This window comes from Pseudophryne corroboree, chromosome 5, assembly GCF_028390025.1.
Source record: "Pseudophryne corroboree isolate aPseCor3 chromosome 5, aPseCor3.hap2, whole genome shotgun sequence".
Classification (NCBI taxonomy): Eukaryota; Metazoa; Chordata; class Amphibia; order Anura; family Myobatrachidae; genus Pseudophryne; species Pseudophryne corroboree.
In genome coordinates, this window is record NC_086448.1 from 432,741,624 (window position 1) to 432,762,552 (window position 20,929).

The following is a 20,929-nucleotide window of genomic DNA, read 5'->3' on the forward strand; positions in this document are numbered from 1 at the left end:
AGTCAAAAGTGTAGGAAACAGTGCTCAGACAGTCCAGGTGTAGGTGGTGCCTTTACTAGGAAGCAGTGGTAATATGTACTGCAGAGGCATTAGAGGTGAGGAGGTCCAGGTGTAATACTTCAGGTATACAAGGTACCTATTTTTTTTTAGGTAATCTAATCATTTAATGTGCTTTTCCATTTAAATGAATTGTGTTTCTTTTTTTATTGTTAGAGAAAGGATAAATATTTCTCAACATTTGAAATAGAGAAAATTAATTATTGGGCCACGCAGACACTCTCCCTTCTCAGGTAATGTGACAATAAAAATGTGACAAAGATCAAATGATATACAGGACTGGACTGCACTGAAGCTTTATAAAATATGGGAATTCTGTGATTAGGTCATGAGATATCTATTTTCATATGTCTATAACCTGCCACATCAGTGACTGATATACATTCTTGGCTCTGTGACAAAAACTCTTGGGATTTACATTTCAGAATCAGAATCAGCTTTATTGGCCAGGTGTACTCACATACACTAGGAATATTTTGTGGTAGAATGCATCACCAAGCAGCAACATGAAGGTGGAATACATAGCATAAGAAGGGGAAAAACGTAGCATACATTACAAACATTACACAAATGAGTTCATACTGCACATTGCAACTGTACAATAGACTGGACATATTATACATATTATGCATGTTAGACTTTTTATATATTGTTCAGCTGGTGGACAGCTAGTGGGAAAAAGGATTTCATGGATTTGGTCGATTTTGCTGGGAATGGCCCTGTAGCGTCTGCCTGGCGGAAGCTGTTCAGTTTGTGACCAGGGTGCTGCACATCTGCTACGATTTTATCCACCCACTTCCTGACCCTTGACTGGTATAATTCCTGGATGGGAGGAAGATCAGCCCCAACACTGTGCCAAATAAAAAATACCATACGTCACCGTCCAGCCCCAAAAAAAAAAAAAAAAAAAAAAAAAAATTCTTCCACAATCACCACCACTCCTGCATCTAGTAGTTCCTAAGATTTTTTTCTAGAAAAACAGCCCCGAGATGCTCTGTGGATAACAGCAAGTCTTGGAAGAAAGTAGTAGCTGAGATTGGCATAGAAGTAGCAAGTCAACCATATAAAGAAACCCCTTTGATGCACAGTTCATTTATTAGAACAGGGGTGGCCAAACAGTCCCGGGCAATGAGCCCAAAAATATCTGTAGTCAAGTGAAAGAGCCGATACAGTGCACAAAAATGGGCATGGCCTAATTGGCACACAAGGCCACGCCCCATTTTTGTGTGCCCGCCTTCAGTATAATGTTTGTTGGAGCATGACCATGTGTCACACCCCTATTTTTAATCACACTGGGGGCAAGAAACACTGAAACAATCCAGATTTACATAAAATACACTGAAACAAGCCAGTGTCCCCCTTCATTCTGTGCCTCTCAGCATCCTACCTCTGAGTCTTTCAGCCTGCCCCCTTTACTCTGTGCCTCACAGCCTCCCCCCTTTCCTCTGTACCTGTCAGCCTCTCACCCTTTACTCTGTGTCTCTCAGCCTCTCACCCTTCACTCTGTGCCTCTCATCTTGCCACCTGTCACTCTGTGCCTTTCAGCCTCCCCCATTCATGCTGTGCCTCTCAGCCTCCCACTCTTCACTCTGTGCCTCGCAGCCTGCCCCCTTCACTCTGTGTATTTCTGCCTGCTCCGCCCTCACTCTGTGCCTCTCAGCATCCCACATCCCACCTCTGAGTCTTTGAGCCTGCCCCTCTTCACTCTGTGCCTCTTAGCCTCCCACCCTTCAATCTGTGCCTCCTAGCCTCCCACCCTTCACTCTGTGCCTCTCATCCTCCCACCCTTCATTCTGTGCCTCTCAGCCTCCCACCCTTCACTAGTTGCCTCTCAGCCTCCCACCCTTCACTAGTTGCCTCTCAGCCTCCCACCCTTCACTAGTTGCATCTCAGCCTCCCACCCTTCACTTTGTGCCTCTCAGCCTCCCACCCTTCACTTTGTGCCTCTCAGCCTCCCACCCTTTACTAGTTGCCTCTCTGCCTGCCCCCCTTCACTAGTTGCATATCAGCCTCCCACCCATCACTCTGTGCCTCTCTGCATCCCACCCTTCACTTTGTGCCTCTCAGCCTCCCACACTTCACTAGTTGCCTCTCAGCCTTCCACCCTTCACAAGTTGCATCTCAGCCTCCCACCCTTCACTCTGTGCCTCTCAGCCTCCCACCCTTCACAATGTGCCTCTCAGCCTGCTCCTCGCCCTTCACTATGTGTCTTTCTGCCTGTTCCCCTTTCACTCTGTGCCTCTGGACTGCTGCAACCAATTAATTACTGGGAGCAAAGAAAAACTTTTGTGTCAAGTGCGTCACCCAGGGCGCAGGTAAAACAAATTATGTTTACCAGCATCTATACCTCATTGGTGGTCAGTGGGGGCACCTGGATCACTATGCCGGCGGTCTACATTCTTTGTGAGACCCCCTGGCAGCCCCCCCACACCAAACGTCTGTTTTCTCCCCCGACTGGCATTTAGGCATCCCTACCATGAGCTGGCCGTCTGTGAGTCGACGTCCGTGACCGCATTCTCTCCTCTTCTCATTGCAGCAGTTCTGCCTCTCATAATGCGATGTGATGTAATGAAGTCACATTGCGCATGGTGAGGAGCAGTGCAGTTGCATGCTTCCTCTGAACAGTAGCAACAGTGGGAGGCTGGGACGGTTGCCAGGTTCGGGAGCGGGAGCCTCATCACATAAAGTAAAGAGCCACATGCGGCGTGAGAGCCGTGGGTTGGCCACCGCTGTACTGGAATAATTAAAATAACCTCTTTTAATTGACTTTATTGTTTTATGTTTATTTATTTAGGCATTTACTTTTACTAAGTAAGCTGCAAAAACAAAGATAGCTTTGTTTTTCCATCTTAATAGTGATTTAGCTGTTCTTTGATTTAAAAAAAAAATGTTCTGTTATAGGATTGAATTAATACCTTTTCTTAAAATTCTTCAAAATGTTTTTGTCATTCTACACATTCATTACTTTAGTAGAGCTACAATACATTATTTATAAGACGTAACAATTTTATTACAATGAGACACCTTATTTGTGTTTAGCTCTGTCTGTGTATATGATGCAGGACGTTGTCCTCTTTATGAACAGACTGAAGTAAGTGGAGTAGCCAACAGGAATTATTTATAACCTAGTGACCAGCTCATTTGGTTTCATCCTCAGAGGCCAGTGCAGTCTAAATGACAGAAACATAATGGCCACTGAACTTTTGATCCAATTATGTGTTAATGAGTGGTTTGAGCAGCAAATAAAGAACTTATTAGGTTGGGCGATTGTCTTTCTTTGATACTAAAGGTCAACAATATCTGCCTGACAGAGTGGTACAGTATGTGCTCTTTTAATAAGAATATGCTCTCAGCTACTAACTTCAATTACACTAACGAATGTTACACACTATATAGATGTCAGGACTGACTGAGGTTTATTTAGCTCATCTAAAACATTTATTTTGCCACATATCTGTTCGGCTTACTTGCTAATTTAATTAACACTCTGTGAATTTTATATATATATATATATATATATATATATATACTGTATATATATCAGAGAGGACTCTATAGCAAATTAGGGTGCATTTTTTTTTCAATATTAATTTTTATTATTTTACGGGTAAGCTAAGCAGAAGGGGGAGGGATACAGAAAGGAGAAAAAGGGAAGGGGAAGGTTGAGGGTGTACACAGTCTGTTCAACAAAAATACAAAATTACATAGAGGATATGAAGAAGAATATCGTACAGGAAAATATCGTGAGGCCAAATCCGACCATCAGTAAATACATATTAAAATGATAACATATATTCCTAAGTGTCGGGAGGGGATATGGGATCTGGAGAACGATTATGCCAATAGGTAGACCACGAAAACCAGCGGAGCAATGGGCAGGATGGTGTAGAGGCATAGGCCACTCCCGCTGTCTCAAACTCGAAACGCAACTGTACGGCCATCTCTATCGCTGATATATGGGGAACTTCGGTGGAGCGCCATTGGCGAGCAATCAATAGTTTTGCAGAGACAAGAATATGACCTAAGATATAACGATCGTCCGGCGATAAGTCGCCATAATATAGATGAAGAAGAGCCAGTCGCGGGTGGGGGGCTACAGAATGGCCCAGCACTAATTCTGTGAGGTGGAAGACAGAGGTCCACAGTGGGGTAAGTATAGGGCAGTCCCAAAAGATATGCACTAAGGTACCGACCTTACCACATTTACGCCAGCATAAATTGGATGTGTAGGGTTGCATCGCATGTAAGCGGGATGGGGTAAAATACAAGCAGTGGAGGAGTTTATAAAATAGCTCTATGTGTGATATGCATCTAGATACCGTATAGCAGGATCGAAAAACCATCCCCCATTCTTCCTCCGAGATAGAGCATCTGAGGTCCGCCTCCCATTTCATCTGGAAGGGGGCTTTCTGCAATGTTTGGGGAGTAATAATGTAGTTATACCATTTTGTGATGCCTCCCCTGCCCTCCCCGGTATCCAGGAACTTCTGAACGAAGTTAGGCAAGGGGGAGAGGGTAAGGGGGGGGGGGGGGTACTGAGGTTCCCTGGAGCCAATGTCTGAGTTGCAAATATTTATGGAATTCCCTATGGGGCAGAAGGAATTTTTCCTGAATCTGAGCAAAAGATAGAAGGGTATTATGTGCCATTATATCCTGTATAGACAGGATTCCCTTTAATATCCAAGAACCAAATCTCAAGTCAGGGATCAAGGAGGCTAGTCCCGTCAGTGATAGAGCCAGTGCCGTTTCTAGCGGCGGGCGAGCCGTGCAACCGCACGGGGCGCCCGCCGCGGCACTTTGTGACTACTCCTCTCCTCCCTCTCTCTTCCCCCGAGCGCTCCGGCTCGGGGGGGGGGGGGGGGGGGCGTGACGTCACGACGCAAACGCGTCATTTTGCGAAGCCCAGCCCCCCGAGCAGGAGCGCTCGGGGGAAGAGAGAGGGAGGAGAGGAGGACTGGAGATAACCATCGACAGAGGAGGCGGCCGGCGCGCGGGACCCGAAGAGCGGCAAGTTGTAAGTATTCTCTCTCTCTCTCTCTCTCTCCCTACCTCCCCCCACTTGACACCTGCCGCACTGTGTAAAATGGGGATACCTGCCGCACTGTGTAAAATGGGGACACCTGCCGCACTGTGTAAAATGGGGGCACCTGCCGCACTGTGTAAAATGGGGGCACCTGCCACACTGTGTAAAATGGGGGCACCTGCCGCACTGTGTAAAATGGGGATACCTGCCGCACTGTGTAAAATGGGGACACCTGCCGCACTGTGTAAAATGGGGGCACCTGCCGCACTGTGTAAAATGGGATACCTGCTGCACTGTGTAAAATGGGGGCACCTGCCGCACTGTGTAAAATGGGGATACCTGCCGCACTGTGTAAAATGGGGACACCTGCCGCACTGTGTAAAATGGGGGCACCTGCCGCACTGTGTAAAATGGGTATACCTGCCGCACTGTGTAAAATGGGGGCACCTGCCGCACTGTGTAAAATGGGGACACCTGCCTGCGTACTGTGTAAAATGGGGATACCTGCCGCACTGTGTAAAATGGGGACACCTGCCTGCGTACTGTGTAAAATGGGGGCACGTGCCTGCGTACTGTGTAAAATGGGAACACCTGCCTGCGTACTGTGTAAAATGGGGACACCTGCCTGCGTACTGTGTAAAATGGGGACACCTGCCAGCGTACTGTGTAAAATGGGGACACCTGCCTGCGTACTGTGTAAAATGGGGATATCTGCCTGCGTACTGTGTAAAATGGGGACACCTGCCTGCCGCACTTTGTAAAATGGGGACACCTGCCTGCCGCACTTTGTAAAATGGGGACACCTGCCTGCCGCACTTTGTAAAATGGGGACACCTGCCTGCCGCGCTGTGTAATATGGGGACACTTGCCTGGTGTAATGTGTAAAAAGGGGACTTTTTTATTTTTATTTCTCTGACGTCCTAAGTGGATGCTGGGGACTCCGTCAGGACCATGGGGATTAGCGGCTCCGCAGGAGACAGGGCACAAAAGTAAAAGCTTTAGGACTAGGTGGTGTGCACTGGCTCCTCCCCCTATGACCCTCCTCCAAGCCTCAGTTAGGTTTTTGTGCCCGGCCGAGAAGGGTGCAATCTAGGTAGCTCTCCTGAGCTGCTTAGAATAAAAGTATAGACTTAGGTTTTTTTATTTTCAGTGAGTCCTGCTGGCAACAGGCTCACTGCATCGAGGGACTAAGGGGAGAAGAAGCGAACTCACCTGCGTGCAGAGTGGATTGGGCTTCTTGGCTACTGGACATTAGCTCCAGAGGGACGATCACAGGCCCAGCCATGGATGGGTCCCGGAGCTGCGCTGCCGGCCCCCTTACAGAGCCAGAAGAGTGAAGAGGTCCAGAAATCGGCGGCAGAAGGCATCTTGTCTTCAAGAAAGGTAGCGCACAGCACTGCAGCTGTGCGCCATTGCTCTCAGCACACTTCACACTCCGGTCACTGAGGGTGCAGGGCGCTGGGGGGGGGGCGCCCTGAGACGCAATGAAAACACTATTTATGGTAAAAAATACATCACATATAGCTCCTGGGCTATATGGATGTATTTAACCCCTGCCATTTTACCTCATAAAAAGCGGGAGAAAGGCCGCCGTGAAGGGGGCGGAGCCTATCTCCTCAGCACACAAGCGCCATTTTCCCTCACAGCTCCGCTGGAAGGACGTCTCCCTGACTCTCCCCTGCAGTCCTGCACTACAGAAACAGGGTAAAAAAGAGAGGGGGGGGCACTAATTTGGCATATAAAAACATATATAGCAGCTATAAGGGAGAAACACTTATTTATAAGGTTGTCCCTATACATATATAGCGCTCTGGTGTGTGCTGGCAAACTCTCCCTCTGTCTCCCCAAAGGGCTAGTGGGGTCCTGTCCTCTATCAGAGCATTCCCTGTGTGTGTGCTGTGTGTCGGTACGCGTGTGTCGACATGTATGAGGAGGAAAATGGTGTGGAGGCGGAGCAATTGCCTGTATTAGTGATGTCACCCCCTAGGGAGTCGACACCTGACTGGATGGTCTTATTTAAGGAATTACGTGATAGTGTCAGCACTTTACAAAAAACTGTTGACGACATGAGACAGCCGGCAAGTCAGTTAGTGCCTGTCCAGGCGTCTCAAACACTTGTCAGGGGCTCTAAAGCGCCCATTACCTCAGTCGGTCGACACAGACACAGACTCGGACACTGACTCCAGTGTCGACGGTGAAGAAACAAACGTATTTTCCAGTAGGGCCACACGTTACATGATCACGGCAATGAAAGAGGCTTTGCATATTTCTGATACTACAAGTACCACAAAAAAGGGTATTATGTGGGGTGTGAAAAAACTACCCGTAGTTTTTCCTGAATCAGAAGAATTAAATGAAGTGTGTGATGATGCGTGGGTCTCCCCCGATAAAAAATTGCTGATATCTAAGAAATTATTGGCATTATACCCTTTCCCGCCAGAAGTTAGGGCGCGTTGGGAAACACCCCCTAGGGTGGATAAGGCACTCACACGCTTATCAAAACAAGTGGCGTTACCGTCTCCTGATACGGCCGCCCTCAAGGAGCCAGTTGATAGGAAGCTGGAAAATGTCCTAAAAAGTATATACACACATACTGGTGTTATACTGCGACCAGTGATTGCCTCAGCCTGGATGTGCAGCGCTGGGGTGGCGTGGTCGGAGTCCCTGACTGAAAATATTGATACCCTTGACAGGGACAGTATTTTATTGACTATAGAGCGTTTAAAAGATGCGTTTCTATATATGCGTGATGCACAGAGGGATATTTGCACCCTGGCATCAAGAGTAAGTGCGATGTCCATTTCTGCCAGAAGATGTTTATGGACACGACAGTGGTCAGGTGATGCGGATTCCAAACGGCACATGGAAGTATTGCCGTATAAAGGGGAGGAGTTATTTGGGGTCGGTCTTTCGGACCTGGTGGCCACGGCAACAGCTGGAAAATCCACCTTTTTACCCCAACTCACCTCTCAGCAGAAAAAGACACCGTCTTTTCAGCCTCAGTCCTTTCGTCCCCATAAGGGCAAGCGGGCAAAAGGCCAGTCATATCTGCCCCGGGGTAGAGGAAAGGGAAAAAGACTGCAGCAGACAGCCTCTTCCCAGGAACAGAAGCCCTCCACCGCTTCTGCCAAGTCCTCAGCATGACGCTGGGGCCTTACAAGCGGACTCAGGTGCGCTGGGGGGTCGTCTCAAGAGTTTCAGCGCGCAGTGGGCTCACTCGCAAGTGGACCCCTGGATCCTACAGGTAGTATCCCAGGGGTACAGATTGGAATTCGAGACGTCTCCCCCTCGCAGGTTCCTGAAGTCTGCTTTACCAACGTCTCCCTCCGACAGGGAGGCAGTATTGGAAGCAATTCACAAGCTGTATTCCCAGCAGGTGATAATAAAAGTACCCCTCCTACAACAGGGAAAGGGGTATTATTCCACACTATTTGTGGTACCGAAGCCAGACGGCTCGGTGAGACCTATTCTAAATCTGAAATCTTTGAACACTTACATACAAAGGTTCAAATTCAAGATGGAGTCACTCAGAGCAGTGATAGCAAACCTGGAAGAAGGGGACTATATGGTGTCCCTGGACATCAAGGATGCTTACCCTCATGTCCCAATTTGCCCTTCTCACCAAGGGTACCTCAGGTTCGTAGTACAGAACTGTCATTATCAGTTTCAGACGCTGCCGTTTGGATTGTCCACGGCACCCCGGGTCATTACCAAGGTAATGGCCGAAATGATGATTCTTCTTCGAAGAAAAGGCGTCTTAATTATCCCTTACTTGGACGATCTCCTGATAAGGGCAAAGTCCAGGGAACAGTTGGAGGTCGGAGTAGCACTATCTCGGGTACTGCTACAACAGCACGGGTGGATTCTAAATATTCCAAAATCGCAGCTGATCCCGACGACACGTCTGCTGTTCCTAGGGATGATTCTGGACACAGTCCAGAAAAAGGTGTTTCTCCCGGAGGAGAAAGCCAGGGAGTTATCCGAGCTAGTCAGGAACCTCCTAAAACCAGGAAAAGTGTCAGTGCATCATTGCACAAGGGTACTGGGAAAAATGGTGGCTTCTTACGAAGCGATTCCATTCGGCAGATTTCACGCAAGAACTTTTCAGTGGGATCTGCTGGACAAATGGTCCGGATCGCATCTTCAGATGCATCAGCGGATAACCCTGTCTCCGAGGACAAGGGTGTCTCTTCTGTGGTGGCTGCAGAGTGCTCATCTACTAGAGGGCCGCAGATTCGGCATTCAGGATTGGATCCTGGTGACCACGGATGCCAGCCTGAGAGGCTGGGGAGCAGTCACACAGGGAAGAAATTTCCAGGGAACGTGGTCAAGTCTAGAGACTTCTCTCCACATAAATATACTGGAGCTAAGGGCAATTTACAATGCTCTATGCCTAGCAAGACCTCTGCTTCAAGGTCAGCCGGTGCTGATCCAGTCGGACAACATCACGGCAGTCGCCCACGTAAACAGACAGGGCGGCACAAGAAGCAGGAGGGCAATGGCAGAAGCTGCAAGGATTCTTCGCTGGGCGGAAAATCATGTGATAGCACTGTCAGCAGTGTTCATTCCGGGAGTGGACAACTGGGAAGCAGACTTCCTCAGCAGGCACGACCTCCACCCGGGAGAGTGGGGACTTCACACGGAAGTCTTCCACATGATTGTGAACCATTGGGAAAAACCAAAGGTGGACATGATGGTGTCCCGCCTCAACAAAAAACTGGACAGGTATTGCGCCAGGTCAAGGGACCCTCAGGCAATAGCTGTGGACGCTCTGGTAACACCGTGGGTGTACCAGTCAGTGTATGTGTTCCCTCCTCTTCCTCTCATACCCAAGGTACTGAGAATTATAAGACGGAGAGGAGTAAGAACTATACTCGTGGCTCCGGATTGGCCAAGGAGGACTTGGTACCCGGAACTTCAAGAGATGCTCACAGAGGACCCATGGCCTCTGCCGTTAAGAAGGGACTTGCTTCAGCAAGGACCCTGTCTGTTCCAAGACTTACCGCGGCTGCGTTTGACGGCATGGCGGTTGAACGCCGGATCCTAAGGGAAAAAGGCATTCCGGAAGAGGTCATACCTACCCTGGTCAAAGCCAGGAAGGAGGTGACCGCACAACATTATCACCGCATTTGGCGAAAATATGTTGCGTGGTGTGAGGCCAGGAAGGCCCCCAAGGAGGAATTTCAACTTGGTCGATTCCTGCATTTCCTGCAAACAGGAGTGTCTATGGGCCTCAAATTGGGGTCCATTAAGGTTCAAATTTCGGCCCTGTCGATTTTCTTCCAGAAAGAATTGGCTTCAGTTCCTGAAGTCCAGACATTCGTCAAGGGAGTACTGCATATACAACCCCCTTTTGTGCCTCCAGTGGCACCGTGGGATCTCAACGTAGTTCTGGGATTCCTCAAATCACATTGGTTTGAACCGCTCAAATCTGTGGATTTGAAATATCTCACATGGAAAGTGACCATGCTGTTGGCCCTGGCCTCGGCCAGGCGAGTGTCAGAATTGGCGGCTTTGTCTCACAAAAGCCCATATCTGATTTTCCATTCGGACAGGGCAGAACTGCGGACTCGTCCCCAGTTTCACCCTAAGGTGGTGTCAGCGTTTCACCTGAACCAACCTATTGTGGTGCCTGCGGCTACTAGGGACTTGGAGGACTCCAAGTTGCTAGACGTTGTCAGGGCCCTGAAAATATATATTTCCAGGACGGCTGGAGTCAGGAAAACTGACTCGCTGTTTATCCTGTATGCACCCCACAAGCTGGGTGCTCCTGCTTCTAAGCAGACGATTGCTCGTTGGATTTGTAGTACAATTCAGCTTGCACATTCTGTGGCAGGCCTGCCACAGCCAAAATCTGTAAATGCCCATTCCACAAGGAAGGTGGGCTCATCTTGGGCGGCTGCCCGAGGGGTCTCGGCTTTACAACTTTGCCGAGCAGCTACTTGGTCAGGGGCAAACACGTTTGCAAAATTCTACAAATTTGATACCCTGGCTGAGGAGGACCTGGAGTTCTCTCATTCGGTGCTGCAGAGTCATCCGCACTCTCCCGCCCGTTTGGGAGCTTTGGTATAATCCCCATGGTCCTGACGGAGTCCCCAGCATCCACTTAGGACGTCAGAGAAAATAAGAATTTACTTACCGATAATTCTATTTCTTGTAGTCCGTAGTGGATGCTGGGCGCCCATCCCAAGTGCGGATTGTCTGCAATACTTGTACATAGTTATTGTTACAAAAATCGGGTTATTATTGTTGTGAGCCATCTTTTCAGAGGCTCCTCTGTTATCATGCTGTTAACTGGGTTCAGATCACAAGTTGTACAGTGTGATTGGTGTGGCTGGTATGAGTCTTACCCGGGATTCAAAATCTTTCCTTATTGTGTACGCTCGTCCGGGCACAGTATCCTAACTGAGGCTTGGAGGAGGGTCATAGGGGGAGGAGCCAGTGCACACCACCTAGTCCTAAAGCTTTTACTTTTGTGCCCTGTCTCCTGCGGAGCCGCTAATCCCCATGGTCCTGACGGAGTCCCCAGCATCCACTACGGACTACGAGAAATAGAATTATCGGTAAGTAAATTCTTATTTTTTCCCCCCTGTGGTGGGTGTGATATCAGATGAGGCCACGCCCACTGTAATGAGACCACGCCCATTTCAATCAGGCCACACAGCCTTGTCGGGAGCGCGCGCGCATGCTTTTTTTCTGGCTATATGGGGGGGGGGGCACGCAATATTTTTTTATAGCAATGGGGGGGGGGGGGGCGGGCGCATTTTGAAATCTCGCACTGGGAGCCAAATTGTCTAAAAAAGGCCCTGGATAGAACAGGGGTGGGGAGAGTTATATCATTTCCACTTTGCACTACGTCCAGCCAAGCCTTCCGAGTAGATTGGACAGAGAGGGTTCTACCGATTAATAGCTTGCCCTCTGATTTCGGGAGTAATAAAACATCAGTCAGGGGTAGTGGGGCAACCAGCCCTTGTTCAAGTTGAACCCACGACTTGTATGGAGGGTGTAGATACCATGCCCCTATCTGCGCTAGTCGGCAAGCCAGTTGATAGGAATGCAAATCCGGGTACGCCAGGCCCCCTTCTCGTTTGGGTCGGGTCATTGTTTTCCTGGCTAACCTCGGTTTCTTACCTTTCCAAACATAAGAGTTGAGCACGGCAGTAAATTTGGACAAAAGATAGTCGGGTAAAAGGAGAGGGATGGCCCGAAATAAGTAGTGACGTGCACCGGACATTTTTCGGGTTTTGTGTTTTGGTTTTGGATTCGGTTCCGCGGCCGTGTTTTGGATTCGGACGCGTTTTGGCAAAACCTCACCGAATTTTTTTTGTCGGATTCGGGTGTGTTTTGGATTCGGGTGTTTTTTAAAAAAAAAACCTAAAAAACAGCTTAAATCATAGAATTTGGGGGTCATTTTGATCCCATAGTATTATTAACCTCAATAACCATAATTTCCACTCATTTCCAGTCTATTCTGAACACCTCACACCTCACAATATTATTTTTAGTCCTAAAATTTGCACTGAGGTCGCTGGATGGCTAAGCTAAGCGACACAAGTGGCCGACACAAACACCTGGCCCATCTAGGAGTGGCACTGCAGTGTCAGGCATGATTGCACTTCAAAAAAATAGTCCCCAAACAGCACATGATGCAAAGAAAAAAAGAGGCGCACCAAGGTCGCTGTGTGACTAAGCTAAGCGACACAAGTGGCCAACACAAAGACCTGGCCCATCTAGGAGTGGCACTGCAGTGTCAGGCAGGATGGCACTTCAAAAAAATTGTCCCCAAACAGCACATGATGCAAAGAAAAATGAAAGAAAAAAGAGGTGCAAGATGGAATTGTCCTTGGGCCCTCCTACCCACCCTTATGTTGTATAAACAGGACATGCACACTTTAACGAACCCATCATTTCAGTGACAGGGTCTGCCACACGACTGTGACTGAAATGACTAGTTGGTTTGGGCCCCCACCAAAAAAAGAAGCAATCAATCTCTCCTTGCACAAACTGGCTCTACAGAGGCAAGATGTCCACCTCATCATCATCCTCCGATTCCTCACCCCTTTCACTGTGTACATCCTCCTCCTCACAGATTATTAATTCGTCACCACTGGAATCCACCATCTCAGGTCCCTGTGTACTTTGTGGAGGCATTTGCTGCTGGTGAATGTCTCCACGGAGGAATTGATTATAATTCATTTTGATGAACATCATCTTCTCCACATTTTCTGGAAGTAACCTCGTACGCCGATTGCTGACAAGGTGAGCAGCTGCACTAAACACTCTTTCGGAGTACACACTGGAGGGAGGGCAACTTAGATAGAATAAAGCCAGTTTGTGCAAGGGCCTCCAAATTGCCTCTTTTTCCTGCCAGTATACGTACTGACTGTCTGACGTGCCTATTTGGATGCGGTCACTCATATAATCCTCCACCATTCTTTCAATGGTGAGAGAATCATATGAAGTGACAGTAGATGACATGTCAGTAATCGTTGGCAGGTCCTTCAGTCCTGACCAGATGTCAGCACTCGCTCCAGACTGCCCTGCATCACTGCCAGCGGGTGGGCTCGGAATTCTTAGCCTTTTCCTCACACCTCCAGTTGCGGGAGAATGTGAAGGAGGAGATGTTGACGGGTCACGTTCCGCTTGACTTGACAATTTTCTCACCAGCAGGTCTTTGAACCTCTGCAGACTTGTGTCTGCCGGAAAGAGAGATCCAAGGTAGGTTTTAAATCTAGGATCGAGCACAGTGGCCAAAATGTAGTGCTCTGATTTCAACAGATTGACCACCCGTGAATCCTGGTTAAGCGAATTAAGGGCTCCATCCACAAGTCCCACATGCCTAGCGGAATCGCTCTGTTTTAGCTCCTCCTTCAATGTCTCCAGCTTCTTCTGCAAAAGCCTGATGAGGGGAATGACCTGACTCAGGCTGGCAGTGTCTGAACTGACTTCACGTGTGGCAAGTTCAAAGGGTTGCAGAACCTTGCACAACGTTGAAATCATTCTCCACTGCGCTTGAGTCAGGTGCATTCCCCCTCCTTTGCCTATATCGTAGCCAGATGTATAGGCTTGAATGGCCTTTTGCTGCTCCTCCATCCTCTGAAGCATATAGAGGGTTGAATTCCACCTCGTTACCACCTCTTGCTTCAGATGATGGCAGGGCAGGTTCAGGATTGTTTGGTGGTGCTCCAGTCTTCTGTACACGGTGGCTGAATGCCGAAAGTGGCCCGTAATTTTTCGGGCCACCGACAGCATCTCTTGCACGCCCCTGTTGTTTTTTAAATAATTCTGCACCACCAAATTCAATGTATGTGCAAAACATGGGACGTGCTGGAATTTGCCCAGATGTAATGCACGCACAATATTGCTGGCATTGTCCGATGTCACAAATTCCCAGGAGAGTCCAATTGGGGTAAGCCATTCTGCGATTATCTTCCTCAGTATCCGTAAGAGGTTGTCAGCTGTGTGCCTCTTCAGGAAAGCGGTGATACACAGCGTAGCCTGCCTAGGAACGAGTTGGCATTTGCGAGATGCTGCTACTGGTGCCGCCGCTGCTGTTCTTGCTGCGGAAGGCAATACATCTACCCAGTGGGCTGTCACAATCATATAGTCCTGAGTCTTCCCTGCTCCACTTGTCCACATGTTCGTGGTTAAGTGGACATTGGGTACAACTGCATTTTTTAGGACACTGGTGAGTCTTTTTCTGAGGTCTGTGTACATTTTCGATATCGCCTGCCTAGAGAAATGGAACCTAGATGGTATTTGGTACCGGGGACACAGTACCTCAATCAAGTCTCTAGTTGCCTCTGAATTAATGGTGGATACCGGAACCACGTTTCTCACCGCCCAGGCTGCCAAGGCCTGAGTTATCTGCTTTGCAGCAGGATGACTGCTGTGATATTTCATCTTCCTCGCAAAGGACTGTTGGACAGTCAATTGCTTACTGGAAGTAGTACAAGTGGTCTTCCGACTTCCCCTCTGGGATGACGATAGACTCCCAGTAGCTACAACAGCAGTGCCAGCAGCAGTAGGCGTTACACTCAAGGATGCATCGGAGGAATCCCAGGCAGGAGAGGACTCGTCAGACTTGCCAGTGACATGGCCTGCAGGACTATTGGCTTTCCTGGGTAAGGAGGAAATTGACACTGAGGGAGTTGGTGGTGTGGTTTGCAGGAGCTTGGTTACAAGAGGAAGGGATTTAGTGGTCAGTGGACTGCTTCCGCTGTCACCCAAAGTTTTTGAACTTGTCACTGACTTATGATGAATGCGCTGCAGGTGACGTATAAGGGAGGATGTTCCGAGGTGGTTAACGTCCTTACCCCTACTTATTACAGCTTGACAAAGGCAACACACGGCTTGACACCTGTTGTCCGCATTTGTGTTGAAATAATTCCACACCGAAGAGCTGATTTTTTTTTTGTATTTTGATCAGGCATGTCAATGGCCATATTCGTCCCACGGACAACAGGTGTCTCCCCGGGTGCCTGACTTAAACAAACCACCTCACCATCAGAATCCTCCTTGTCAATTTCCTACCCAGCACCAGCAACACCCATATCCTCATCCTGGTGTACTTCAACAGTGACATCTTCAATTTGACTATCAGGAACTGGACTGCGGGTGCTCCTTCCAGCACTTGCAGGGGGCGTGCAAATGGTGGAAAGCGCAAGCTCTTCCCGTCCAGTGTTGGGAAGTTCAGGCATCGCAACCGACACAATTGGACTCTCCTTGGGTATTTGTGATTTAGAAGAACGCACAGTTATTTGCTGTGCTTTTGCCAGCTTAAGTCTTTTCATTTTTCTAGCGAGAGGATGAGTGTTTCCATCCTCATGTGAAGCTGAACCACTAGCCATGAACATAGGCCAGGGCCTCAGCCGTTCCTTGCCACTCCATGTCGTAAATGGCATATTGGCAAGTTTACGCTTCTCCTCAGACGTTTTTAATTTAGATTTTTGGGTCATTTTACTGAACTTTTGTTTTTTGGATTTTACATGCTCTCTACTATGACATTGGGCATCGGCCTTGGCAGACGACGTTGATGGCATTTCATCGTCTCGGCCATGACTAGTGGCAGCAGCTTCAGCACGAGGTGGAGGTGGATCTTGATCTTCCCTATTTTAACCTCCACATTTTTGTTCTCCATATTTTAATGTGTGGAATTATATGCCAGTATCAATAGCAATGGCCTACTACTATATATACTGCGCACAACTAAAATGCACCACAGGTATAGAATGTAGATGGATAGTATACTTAATGACGACACAGAGGTAGGTACAGCAGTGGCCTTCCGTACCGTACTGCTATATATAGTATACTGGTGGTCACTGTGTCAGCAAACTGCAAAACTAAAATGCACCACAGGTATAGAATGTAGATGGATAGTATTCTTAATGACGACACGGAGGTAGGTACAGCAGTTGCCTTCCGTACCGTACTGCTATATATAGTATACTGGTGGTCACTGTGTCAGCAAAACTCTGCACTGTACTCCTCCTATATAATATTATACTGGTGGTCCTGACTCCCCACTCCCCACAATAAAGCAGCACACTGAGCACAGATATGGAGCGTTTTTCAGGCAGACAACGTATAATGGTGGTCACTGTCAGCAAAACTCTGCACTGTACTCCTCCTATATAATATTAATTATACTGGTGGTCCCCAGTCCCCACATTAAAATAAAGCAGCACACTAAGCATAGATATGGAGTGTTTTTCAGGCAGACAACGTATACTGGTGGTCACTGTCAGCAAAACTCTGCACTGTACTACTGCTATATAATACAGCTGCTCCTCAGTCCCCACAATTAAGCAGTGTGAGCACAGATATATATGCAGCACACTGAGCACAGATATGGAGCGTTTTTTTCAGGCAGAGAACGGATAACTGGTGGTCACTGATCAGCAAAACTCTGCACTGTACTCCTCCTATATTATACAGCTGCTCCCCAGTCCTCCCCACAATGAATTAAGCAATAATGCACAATCAAATTCAACAATAACGGAGAGGACACCAGCCACGTCCTCTCCCTAACATTTGCAATGCACGAGTGAAAATGGCGGCGACGCGCGGCTGCTTATATAGAATCCGAATCTCGCGAGAATCCGACAGCGGGATGATGACGTTCGGGCACGCTCGGGTTACCCGAGCCATACAGGAGAATCCGAGTATGGCTCGGACCCGTGTAAAAAGGGTGAAGTTCGGGGGGGTTCGGTTTCCGAGAAACCGAACCCGCTCATCACTAGAAATAAGTACATGAGTCTTGGGAGTACCATCATTTTTAGTGCAGCTATTCGCCCTAGCCATGAAACATGATGCATCATCCAGTCCGAGACCAGAGCAGTAAATTTGCGCAACAGGGGGGGTAGTTAGCGGATATTAGATCATCCAATTTCTGGGTGAAATGGATCCCCAGATATTTGAGGCTACTATCCTGCCAGGAGTACGAGTAAGAAGCTTTCAGTGCGGATAGGAGGGGGGGGCGGAAAGTTAATAGGGAGTGCCTCCGTCTTGGTACTATTAAGTTTATAATAGGATACAGCCGCATATTCAGACAAGAGCGTGTGCAAAACTCGGAGGGAGGTAGTAGGGGCAGTGAGTGTCAAAAGGACATCGTCCGCAAACAGACATATCTTATGCGATTGTCTCAAAAACTCCACTCCTTTAATCAATGGAGAGGATCGTATTTTCTCAGCCAAAGGTTCTATTGCCAAAGCAAATACCAGTGGGGATAGAGGGCACCCTTGGCGTGTGCCATTCGTGATCATAAAAGAGGAGGAGAGGAGTTCATTTACACACACCCTTGCTGAGGGGAGAGAATACAAAGCTAAAACGGAGGAGAGAATCCTACCTGTAAGGCCAAATTTACAAAGAACCGCCTGTAAATACCCCCAGTGAAGGCGATCAAACGCCTTCTCCGCATCTAAGGAAAGCAACAGTAAGGGAGAATCAGATGAGGAAAAGGCATCCCGCACGTTTATCACCTGCCTGGTGTTATCGGTGGCCTGTCTTCCGGGGGACAAAGCCCACCTGATCACAATGGATGAGCGAGGGGAGCAGGGGGTTGAGCCTGTTGGCCACCAGCTTCGCATAGATTTTTAAGTCAGTATTTAATAAAGCTATGGGGCGATAGTTAGGCATCATAGCGGGATTCTTCCCTGGCTTAGGGAAGGCGGCTACACGAGCCTCCAGCATTTCCACCGGGAAATTCCCCACGGAGGAAGCGTGATTATAGACTCCTTCCAGGACAGGGGTAATAGCGTCTTTGAAGCATTTATAGAATTTATTTATAAACCCAATCCGGGCATGGAGCTTTGTCTAATGGAAGTGAGTCTATTGCTTGGGTAATTTCTTTATGGGACCAAGGTTGATTTAAAGTCTGTAAAGTAGGTGAGTCAATGGAGGGGAGATTGATGTCTTTCAGGAAGGCCGCTATATTAGCTGGTGTGGGCTGTGGGATAGATACGTCGTCTTTCAAATTATAGAGGGAGGAATAGTATGTGGCGAAGGAGTTAGCAATATCTAACGGGTCGGATATCTTGATATTGTTTAAAGTGATAATAGATTTCACCCTCTCTTTAGCAATTTTCCCCCTCAGTTTGCGCGCAAGCATTCTACCCGCCCTGTCCCCCTGCGTATAGAACTTTTGCCGCAGTCGTAAAAGGTTTTTATGGACCTCAGTTAAAGCTAATTTATTCATCTCATCCCTGACCCCAATCAGATATCGGTAAGTTTTCTTATTAGAGGGGTTCAACTTAAGTAGGGTATCTAAATCTTTAAGGCGGGTTTCGAGTTCTAACTGTTTTTCTCGGGAGGTCCTGCGGATATAAGCAGCCGCCTGGATTGCCGCTCCCCGGACCACTGCCTTAAGGGCACACACATGCGTAAATATGGACGTGTCTGCTGGAACATTGGTTTCTATGTACAGGGAGAGGGCCTGTGTAATAGACTGGTGAGCATCCGCATTTGTGAGGAGGTAATCTCCAAGGCGCCATAAGGTAGGAGAAGACTGCACGTGGCGGGGGTTCCAATGGACCGTGAGGGCAGAATGATCGGACCATGATACTGGCAGGATAGAAGCCTTCGATACCTGTTGGAGAGTCCACTTATCCTAAATCACTAAATCAATCCTAGAAAAAGAGCCGTGTACCGGGGAAAAGAACAAATAATCCCTACAGGTCGGGTTCTTAGCTCTCCAAACATCGTAGAGGTCATACTCGTGTAATATATTCCTAAAAGCTTGGGAGCTATCCTGCTGCGAGTTCGCAGTGAGAGAAGGGCGGGGTAAGGATTTGTCTACCGCTGGGTCAAGGACCATGTTAAAGTCCCCCAGCAGTAACAAAGCACCCGATAAGTGCATCTGGAGGAGTTTAAAAAATTTCCTAAAGAAGGGTATTTGTTTGGTATTAGGAGCATACAACGTGGCAATAGTGACTGGTCTGTCTTCCATTTTACCTGTCAGAATAAGGTATCTACCCTCTGGGTCAGTAATTTGATGATCTAGAGAGAAATCACAGGTACTAGAAAATAATATGGCCACCCCAGCCTTTCTTCTTCGGGCCATTGGACATATAACCAGTGGGGAATTTGTTATCCTTAAGAGAGGGGGGTGACAAGGACATGAAGTGAGTCTCCTGTAAGGCCACTATGTGCGCTTTACATTTGGCAAAATGGCGCAAGGCCAATCGCCGTTTATGTGGTGAATTCAGCCCTTTCACGTTTAAGGATAGAACATTAACCATTAGACCTGTCAGTGAACAATGCAAAAATCAATCTACATACATAAGCTATGTAACGGGATCTAAGAGGGTGTTTGTGTACTAGAACTTGGAGAGGCAGGAAAAACAGGGAAGGTGAGAGAAACAGTAAGAAAGGGGGACAGAGCGGGCACCGCAAGGATGCCAAACAAGGTTGCCTAGCTAGGCAACACATGGGGTCGGGGCGAGGTGTAGGGAGATATCTCCCCCCCACTCCTAGAACAATCAACATAGACAAGAATATAAAAACAACATCTAGAAGACATATGGTACACGTCTTCTCCCGGACCGCACCAAATCCACATACATAGTGTTAATGGAAGCAAAGACGTCTCGCAAGGGGAATGCAGGACGAGCAGTGGGTAACAGGTTGATAATAGGAATAATACAATATAAGCATCCCAAGCTAATCTAACACCATACATATGCATAAACATAGATCTAGCTTTGTGACCATCCGAAGCATTGCCCGGGAGGGCACATGAAGGGCATACATTAACTTAAATGGAGGCAGGAAAATCAATACTGGCTACAACATACAACCTGAACGAGATAATCAGTCTCTAGAGTCATTTGCCGGCTATCGACCACTCCTGGGCCAACTTAAGGGTTGCAGGTGCCTTTTCTGACGTATCCTCCTTCTTCCAGGAATCCATTAGTTTCAGCCCAGCCTCTGGCGTGAGTATTGCGTGCATGACACCGTTACGTCTAACCAGCAATTTCGTCGGAAACCCCCAACGATAAAGAATATCAGCTCTCTTGAGTGCTGTAGTCACCGGGTAGAACGCACGTCTCATAGCTAGGGTAGCCGCTGAGAGGTCACCATACACTTGAATATCTCCCAAGGTCGTGGGCGGCAGGTCCGGGCGCATAGCTGCCCGCAGGATTTGGTCCTTGACATGGAAGTAATGCATCCTCATCAGAGTGTCTCTCGGAGCATCTTTTGAGGCATTCCTAGCCTTCGGTAGGTGATGGATGCGGTCGATAAGAAAGTCATCAATAGAGCTGGTAGGAAGAAGAGCCATGAAGAGGTCTGTTGCAAATTGGATGAGCTCTGAGTTGGAGACTGTTTCCGGGATACCGCGAAGCTTTA